This window comes from Oncorhynchus mykiss, chromosome 9, assembly GCF_057628025.1.
Source record: "Oncorhynchus mykiss isolate SJ-2025 chromosome 9, ASM5762802v1, whole genome shotgun sequence".
Classification (NCBI taxonomy): Eukaryota; Metazoa; Chordata; class Actinopteri; order Salmoniformes; family Salmonidae; genus Oncorhynchus; species Oncorhynchus mykiss.
This window is the reverse complement of record NC_143030.1, coordinates 33,245,854-33,255,630: the sequence shown is the minus strand read 5'-3', so window position 1 is coordinate 33,255,630 and position 9,777 is coordinate 33,245,854.

Here is a 9,777-nt window from a genome sequence, read left to right as displayed (position 1 = left end):
CTGGCCAAAAAAAAAGATTAAGATGGACAAAAGTACACAAACACTGGACAGAGGAACTCTTTCTTTCTTGTTGACATTGAGACTGGTGTTTTGCGGGTACTATTTAATGAAGCTGCCAGTTGAGGACTTGTGAGGCACCTATTTCTCGAACTAGACACTCTAATGTACTTGTCCTCTTGCTCAGTTGTACACAGGGGCCTCCCACTCCTCTTTCTATTCTGGTTAGGGCCAGTTTGTGCTTTTCTGTGAAGGGAGTAGTACTCAGCGTTGTATGAGATCGTTAGTTTCTTGGCAATTTCTCGCATGGAATAGCCTTCATTTCTTAGAACAAGAATATACTGATGAGTTTCAGAAGAAAGCTCTGTTTCTGGCATTTTGAGCCTATAATCGAACCCACAAATGCTGATGCTTCAGATACTCAACTATTCTAAAGCAGGCCAGTTGTATTGCTTCTTTAATCAGGACAACAGTTTTCAGCTGTGCTAACAATTGCAAAAGGGTTTTCTAATGATCGATTAGCCTTTTAAAATTATAAACTTGTATTAGCTAACACAATGTGCCATTGGGATGGTTGCTGATAATAGGCTGCTGTACACCAATGTAGATATTCCATTCAAAATTAGCCTTTTCCAGCTACAATAGTCAATTAAAACATTACAATGTGTATACTGTATTTCTGATCAATTTGATGGTATTTTAATGGAAATCAAATGTGTTTTTCTTTCAAAAACATGGAAATGTCTAAGTGACCCCAAACTTTTGGAACATGTGAACTTTCTTGTGCCTTAATAACACATTTGTATGCCATCTATAAATATGAATACAATTGTTAAATTACGAGCCTAGTTGGTTTAGCCACGGAAAAATACAGCAACTTTCCCTCTAGCCATGATTGTCTGAGTTAATGGATGGGCTGAACATGCTGTTCGGATTGGTCTGACAAGTAGCATGCTTGTGTCTTTAACATGAGCTATTCCTGTCTACCGGGCTTTTTTTGAATGACGTCAGGAAGAACTGAAAAGGTTTTGCTACTGCTCAAAACATTGCTGCCCTGAAGTTAATTGCACTATTGACAAGGCTCAGTGGGAAAAGGTTGTGATGGACTACTTTCTAGACGATGATCGTGACATGCTGACTCGGTCTGACTCTGAAAATGAATCAGACAATTAGGAAATTCCTGATTTAGTTAAAAACATTTTCATTGAAACAGACATTGTAGAGTCTTCTGATGACAATGGTGGGAAAGAAAGGGTGTCATTGTCATGGAAGAAGTTGACCGAGTTTGGAAATCAGTGGAATGCCTGGTAGAAGCTTAGAGATGATTGCCAAATGCGAATAGTCCAACAAGAGAACACAGAAAGAAGGTTGTTGTATAAAACATCTGTCTACGGATTACATCTTCAAACTAAGGGCAACGATTGCAATCCATGGCAGAGAGGAAAAGCATTCATCCATGATTACAGATGAGCATGTAGCTACTTTTACAGATATTATATATTTGTAATTTTGTCAAAGTAGTTTTCATTGCAAGTTAAAGCATATTGTTAGCTAGCTAGCTAACATTGAACCTAGTTGGTTAGCTTTAGCTACCTGAGGATTCATGCATGGTAGTATTGCCATGTTCAAAACAACTTGCAACTTGGAAGTCTTTGGTTGTTTATTGCACTATACATCCTTAAAACCTTTCTAGCGAAGGGATTCCACCAGCGGAACACTGACAACATTCCGGTGAAAAGGCAGTGCGTCAAATTCAAAAACATTTTTGGGAAATATGGAACTTTCACACACTAACAAGTCCAATACAGCAAATGAAAGATCTTGTTCATTTAACCATCATGTCCGATTTCAAAAACGCTTTAAAGCTAAAGCACAACATATGATTATGTTAGATCACCGCCAAGTCGGAAAAACACACAGCCATTTTTCCAGCCAAAGATAGGAGTCACAAAAAGCAGAAAAATAGATATATTAATCACTAACCTTTGATGATCTTCATCAGATGACACTCATAGGACATCATGTTACACAATATATGTATGTTTTGTAATGTGCATATTTATATCCAAAGATCGCAGTTTACATTGACACCTTACGTGCAGTAGTTTTGATTCCAAAACATCTGGTGATTTTTGCAGAAATACTAATAATAAACATTGATAAAATATATTAGTGTTATTCACAGACTTCTCCTTAATGCAACCGCTCTGTCAGAGTTCAAAAAAACTTTACGGAAAAAACATAATCTGAGAACGGCGCTCAGAACCCAAAACAGCCAGAGGAATAGCCGCCATTTTGGAATCAACAAAGTTAGAAACAACGCAATAAATATTCACTTACCTTTGATGATATTCATCAGAAGGCATTCCCAGGAATCCCAGTTCGACAATAAATGACTGATTTGTTCCATAAAGTTCCATAATTTGTTGTTAGTGTGTTCAGCCCAGTAATCCATCTACATGAGGCGCAAGCATTTCATCAAGACAAAAACTGGAAAAGTTCCGTTACATCGTTTGACATGTTTTTAAAGGACTGTATGTAATCAATCGTTAGGATGTTTTTAACATAAAACATCAATGATGTTCCAACCGGAGAATTACATTGTCCTCAGAAAGCCACTGGAACGAGAGGTAACTCTGTCGGGAGCGCGCGTCATGAGACCAAGGCTCTCTGCCAGACCACTGACTCAAAGAGGTCTCATGAGCCCCTCCTTTTATAAACTTCAGAGTGTTTTCTATCCAATACTGATAATATTAATAATAATATATATTAGCATCTGGGACAGAGTAGGAGGCAGTTCATTCTGGGCATGCTATTCATCCAAAAGTGAAAATGCTGCCCCCTATCCCAAAAAAGGTTAAAGAAATGGGTGGGGCTACAGCTTAAGAGGGTGTGAACGATATTGAATAGGTTTAGACAAAGAACAGTTCGCCAGTAAGTATACCAAAACATTCACAGGTATTTTTTTCAAAAGTGGGGTTACCAACTTTCAAAGTGTAATTACTATCCCATTGTTCCTCAACTGCTGTGTATCATATACATTTTTCTAGCCTCGAGTCTCTACTTTTATCCAAAGTAAAAAACATCATTTCAGATTTTGCTGCTGCTACTGCTGCTGAATCCAGTTGGTGGGTCACAAATTTTGACTTCACATTTCAACATCACCTTTTCACATGTGAGGAGAATACAAATGTTTCATTTCACATGTGAAATTGCAAGTTCACATGTGGAAATATTTCACATGTGAAAATCAAAACTAATTTGTAAGAAAATTTCATGTGAAAAACATTTACTTGTGAAAATCATATTTGCAGTTTCATGTGTGAAAAACGTTCACAAGTCTTGCAATTCCACACTTGATGGTGAACATCTAATTTGAAGTTTCACATTGTAAGGAAAAGTATGGATTTGAAAAATCACCTTTAACATAATTTAGCAGTCTGTGAATTTGAGTGGTTGCATTTCTCCAGCCCCATCCCTCAGATTTTTACTGAAACTGTGGTGGGAAAAACAGTTTGGTAATGTTTTAATGAACAAGAGACAGGGTCAAAGGCTTCAAGTTCCTCTGAGTGCACTTCACTGATGACCTGAAATGGTCCCTTTACACAGACAGTGTATGGAAAAAGGCGCAAACAGCTCCTCTTCAACCTCAGGATGCTGAAGAAATGTGTCTTGGCCCCTAAGACCCTCACAAACTTCTACAGATGCATCATTAAGAGCATCACCACCTGGTACAGCAATTGGACTGTCCGAAACTGCAGGGCTCTCCAGAGGGTGGTGCGGTCAGCCCAACACCTATTTGGGGGCACACTGCCTATCCTCCAAGATATCTACAGCACCAAGTGTCACAGGAAAATCAAGGCGATCATCAAGAACCTCAGCCACCCGAGCAATGGCATGTTCACCTGCTACCATCCAGAAGACGGAGACAGTAGGTTCTATCTCCACGCCATCAGACTTGTGTTAATCCTTAATTGTTTTCATTTAGGTATTTGATATAGAATTTTAGGACCCCTCTTAGGTATGGAAAAACAAATAGTCAAAACATTCAGTGCCTTCGGGAAGTATTCAGACCCCTTGACTTTTTCCACATTTTGTTAGGTTACAGCCTTATTATAAAATGTATTAAATAGTTATTTTCCTCATCAATCTACAAATAATACCCAACAATGACAAAGCAATGTTAGAAATGTTTGCTAATTTTAAAAAAATCAAGAACTGAAATATCACATTTACATACAGCTCTTCAGACACTTTACTCTTTGTTGAAGCACCTTTGGCAGCGATTACAGCCTCCAGTATTTTAGGGTATGACCCTACAAGCTTGGCACACCTGTATTTGGAGAGTTTCTCCCATTCTTCTCTGCAGATCCCCTCAAGCTCTGTCAGGTTGGATGGGGAGCACCGCTGCACAGCTATTGTCAGGTCTGTCCAGAGATGTTTGATTGGGTTCAAGTACGGGCAAAGGCTGGGCCACTCAAGGACATTCAGAGACTTGTCCCGAAGCCAGTCCTGCGTTGTCTTGGCTGTGTGCTTAGGGTTGTTGTCCTGTTGGAAGGTGAACCTTCGCCCCAGTCTGACGTTCTGAGGGCTCTGGAACAGGTTTTCATCAAGGATCTTTCTGTACTTTGCTCCGTTCATCTTTGCCTCAATGCTGACTCGTCTCCCAGTCCCTGCAGTTGAAAAACATCACAACAGCATGATGCTGCCACCACCATGCTTCACCGTAGGGATGGTGCCAGAATTTTCTCCAGATGTGACGCTTGGCATTTAGGCCAAAGAGTTCAATCTTGGTTTCATCAGACCAGAGAATCTTTTTTGTCATGGTCTTAGAGTCTTAGGTGCCTTTTGGTAAACTCCAAGCTGCTTGTCATGTTTCTTTTACTGAGGAGTGGCTGTCGTCTGGCTATTCTACCATAAAGGCCTGGTTGTTGGAGTGCTGCAGAGATGGTTGTCCTTCTGGAAGGTTCTCCGATCGCCACAAAGTAACAAGTGACCATCAGCCCCACTATTGTTATTTACTGCTGCTCTTTAATGATTTGTTATTCTTACGTCTTACTTTTTTGGGGAGTATTTTCTTAAAACTGCATTGTTGGTTAAGGGCTTGTAAGTAAGCAGTTCTCTGTTGTATTCGGCGCAAGTGACAAATCAGATTTGATTAAATTTTTTTTGCGCAGTCTTGCGTGAATTGGAATGTTGTCTGGCTGGTGCTCGTATTGCCTTGTTGTTTTCCTTACTAGTAATAACTTGTGTGCATTCCTATCAAAGTAAGATCCTATTTTCAATGTATCGTGTTTTCGTTTCTACTGTACTGTATGTATGGCGCATATTGTATTTATAGTTTTAACAGTACTGGTGAAAAATAATGCATTCTGATTATTGCGTAGATTTTAATGGACAGCTATGATGTGTGTAATGATGACAAGACAATGGCTGATGAGTGAAGGGCGTTTGCCAGCTGCAGGTTCGGCAGCAGCTAGAAGACCGGCGACACAAAACGCCTGAGCTGGACAGGAGGGGGAGCCAAAGCGAAGGCTGGTGTGACAGGATGCCAAAAGAATATCTGTGAATTTTATTTTATGATAATAAAATTAAATAAAACGCCTCCCTCTTTCCTGCAATTTGCCCTATCTAAGGTTCTGTTACCATGGCCTTTGCTTTCACTGCATTTTTACGTTTTGACACATCCAACTGCTGGCTTGTGTCTGAAGCTAAGCAGAGGGAAATTAACATATGCAATTCACACGTGTCCAAAAACAACGTGTCAGACTCATGTGAAAATAAAAGTAATTAAAACTTTTCACATGTGATTGGTTCACACGTGTCTGAAAACCATGCGTGGTTTTTGCATTTATGTATTGTATTTATGTAAGGGTAGGGCTACGGTGGGCCATTGATGCCATTCACTGTAGACTTTCCATCCATGGTGAATCATCCAACCCCTCTTAAGTCATTGAGATGAATGTTCAAATGAATGGTGTGAATTGAGGTTACCTGTGGTCTTGGCCGCCCATACAGTACATGCCTTGCCCTGGAGCTCTGCCAGTGCAGCACAGAAGGAGCCCATTGAGAGACTAAGAGCTGGAATTGGATTGGAAGCATGGAGGCAGTAATAAAAAGCTACACTCACACACACACACCAAGGAATTAGATTTCCCCGTGGGTAGCTATGTTGCATTTTTACATGTAAATCATAGGTGTCCAACTCCAATCTGCATGAACCAGAGGGTGAAAGCCTAGGTGAGTACCTTTGCGAGCTTCATTAATATCAATCTGTCTCTATGGTAATATATTGCTTTTCCTGAAGTTCTTGAACTATGTGACCCAATGGCCCCGCCCCGAGAAACAGAAATTGGGGGTAGTGATTGGCTACTGCCCCCTGGTGGTCCAATATAAACTGGACGAGCGACTCTGATGACCCGTTGAATCACCTTTTGGCTTCCAAGGTGATGACTCACTGCACCTGTCAGCCAATGTCTTATTTGATAAGCCTTGATGATGCTGACACAAAGAGTCAATGTACACTGTCATCAGCAGATGAGCTGAAGCCTACAATCCGGCAAAGACTGAGGAATGTATACATAGAGGGATATAATGGAGAACAAGAAGAGACAGAAAAATAATTAATGACAAGCTAAAAGCAATGTGATAACCCCAACCCTGTAGATGAGAGCGAGATGGGGCCTGATTTATAAACTCAGCAAAAAAAGAAACGTCCTCTCACTGTCAACTGTGTTAATTTTCAGCAAACTTAACATGTGTAATTACTTGTATGAACATAACAAGATTCAACAACTGAGACATAAACTGAACAAGTTCCACAGACGTGACAAAAATAAATGGAATAATGTGTCCCTTAACAAAGGGGGTATCAAAATCAAACGAAACAGTCAGTATCTGTTGTGGCCACCAGCTGCTTTAGGTACTGCAGTTCATCTCCTCCTCATGGACTGCACCAGATTTGCCAGTTATTGCTGTGAGATGTTACCCCACTCTTCCACCAAGGCACCTGCAAGTTCCCAGATATTTCTGGGGGGAATGGCCCTAGCCCTCACCCTTCGATCCAACAGGTCCCAGACATGCCCAATGGGTTTGAGATCCGGGATGTTCGATGGCCATGGCAGAACAATGACATTTCTGTTTTGCAGGATATCACGCACAGAATGAGCAGTATGGCTGGTGGTATTGTCAAGCTGGAGGGTCATGTCAGGATGAGCCTGCAGGAAGGGTACCACATGAGGGAGGAGGATGTCTTCCCTGTAAAGCACAGCGTTGAGATTTCCTGCAATGACAACATGCTCAGTCCAATGATGCTGTGGGACCAAATCCATCCCTCTCCAGAGTACAGGCCTGATGGACGAATTTGACGATAAACGCGGATTCGACCATTACCCCTGGTGAGAGAAAACCGCGACTCCTCAGTGAAGAGCACTTTTTGCCAGTCCTGTCTGGTCCAGCGACAGTGGGTTTGTGTCCATAGGCGACGTTGTTGCCAGTGATGTCTGGTAAGGACCTGCCTTACAACAGACCTACAAGCCCTCAGTCCAGCCTCTCTCAGCCTATTGCGGACAGTCTGAGCACTGATGGAGGGATTGTGCCATCCCTTATCTGTCCCGCAGGTGTGATGTTCGGATGTACCGATCCTCTGCAGGTGTTGTTACACGTGGTGTGCCACTGCGAGGATGATCAGGTGTCCGTCCTGTCTCCCTGTAGCACTGTCTTAGGCGTCTCACAGTACGGACATTGCAATTTATTGCCCTGGCTACATCTGCAGTCCTCATGCCTCCTTGCAGCAAGCCTAAGGCATGTTCAAGAAGATGTGTTGGTGTTTTCAGAGTCAGTAGAAAGGCCTCTTTAGTGTCCTAGGTTTTCATATCTGTGACCTTAATTGCCTACCTTCTGTAAGCTTAACGACCGTTCCACAGGTGCATGTTCATTAATTGTTTATGGTTCATTGAACAAGCATGAGAAACCGTGTTTAAACCCTTTACAATGAAGATATGTGAAGTTATTTGGATTTTTAAGAATTATCTTTATAATTATATAGAGAGACAAAGAGAGGGCTCTTTCTGAGCTGGGCCAAGTAAATGCAACACATTGAACCATTGCTTTGACTCTCACTCTCTTTGTTTTCCATACTGCAATCTGAAGTTATTTACATAAGATATCAGGCCTCCTCATCTCTGACAGGCATTGTAAAGTGGCTACTTGCCCCTGGTTATTCATACATGTATTCAGCTGTAGTTTGATCAGAGCATCAGCAGAAACTGACTCAAATCGATTGTCAGCCAACCAGATACTTGCCGATACTTGCTTGGTTACAGAGGCTGCTGGTGAATCAATTTCATGTGGGACTAAAAAACAAGCCCTGGTTTCCAACAATAGAAGAGAGAGAGATGGGGAGAGAAGGCTTCAGAGAGAGAGTGAGAGAGAGAGAAGGAGCATGAGAGAGGGAGAAAATAACCCCTGGACGTAGCTATCTGCTGTGGCTTAACATGGTCATCGTGGTTAGTGTCACTCATAGCTTGACTTTGCTGGACACAGCATATTTAGATTTCACCTCCAGCGGTTCTGCTGGGCAGGGGAAGAGGCTGAAAAGGGTAGGGAGAAAGCTGGCCTCGCTCGGGGCCGGGGGTAACTCTATCCATGCCACTGGAGAACCGGGAATGGCCATAGGCTGGAACTAAGCCCTCATCGCTGCCTCTGCTGTTACAGCATGGGTGACATTTATCCCCCTGCCCCAACACTGCAGGCCCAAAATAAAGCACTGTTATTGCATGGGCAGTGACAGGGATAGGCATGGCTATATGGGCAGGGACAGGGATAGAGGGATACAAGGGCATTACTTTACCACAATATCATCTGACATTTTGTTACTTACACAATCCTATAGCAATTACTCAGTTATATGGGTTTTATGAATGGCTTTGAGCTGTGTTTCCGCCAATCAGAGAGCAACTTTTCTTAAACCTGTTCATAAGTTTTTATGGCATAGAGAAATATACAACTCTATCACATCCCTGACATTTAAGATGAGTGTTCCACTGTCCCATTTCTGAGGTCTTACGAGCTGAGCAGTCTACTAATACTCCCCGAGACATTTTCTGTGGAAACATTGGTTTATTTTTATGTGCTAAAATGGGGCTGACTGACACTAATGGAACAGGGTAAAAATGTTTGTCAATCTGGCATCCATGACAGTTTACTGAACAACACTAACGTTTTTATAGAATTCCAGGTCCAATTCCAATAGAAGAAGGAAAGGGGCACCGAGGTTATTTCACAAGTTTCAATTTTAATGATAGGGGTGGGAGGACACAGAGCACATAAGCATTTCAACAACAGACAACCTTGGATTGGAAACAGGCTGTTGGTGGGAACATCAATATTGTTCTCTTGGCTCTTTGGTTTGTGCTTTGGTTAATTCACCGGTCGGTGTTGGTTACGAAAATAATTTTCTTCGCCCAAGGGGCATTTGTGAGAACTTAGATTCTTTTTTTACTGAAACATCCCCACTCTGCAAGCATGTACTGTAACCTCACCCATTCAATGGTGGAGGAAGTTCTTAGCTGTTGGATACCAATACACCCAAAAGGATGCTGCTGCAGTATCAAATACCACCAGAAGATGAATTATCAATTTATAATGATATACTTAACAACGCCAGTCAATAAAGCAATAAAATGTGATTAAGCGGAACAATAGTACCAGATCCAGAGCATTGTGCCAAGGTGATAACCCACCCAGGGGCATCGGACTACCCCCGGTGAAAACAAACTG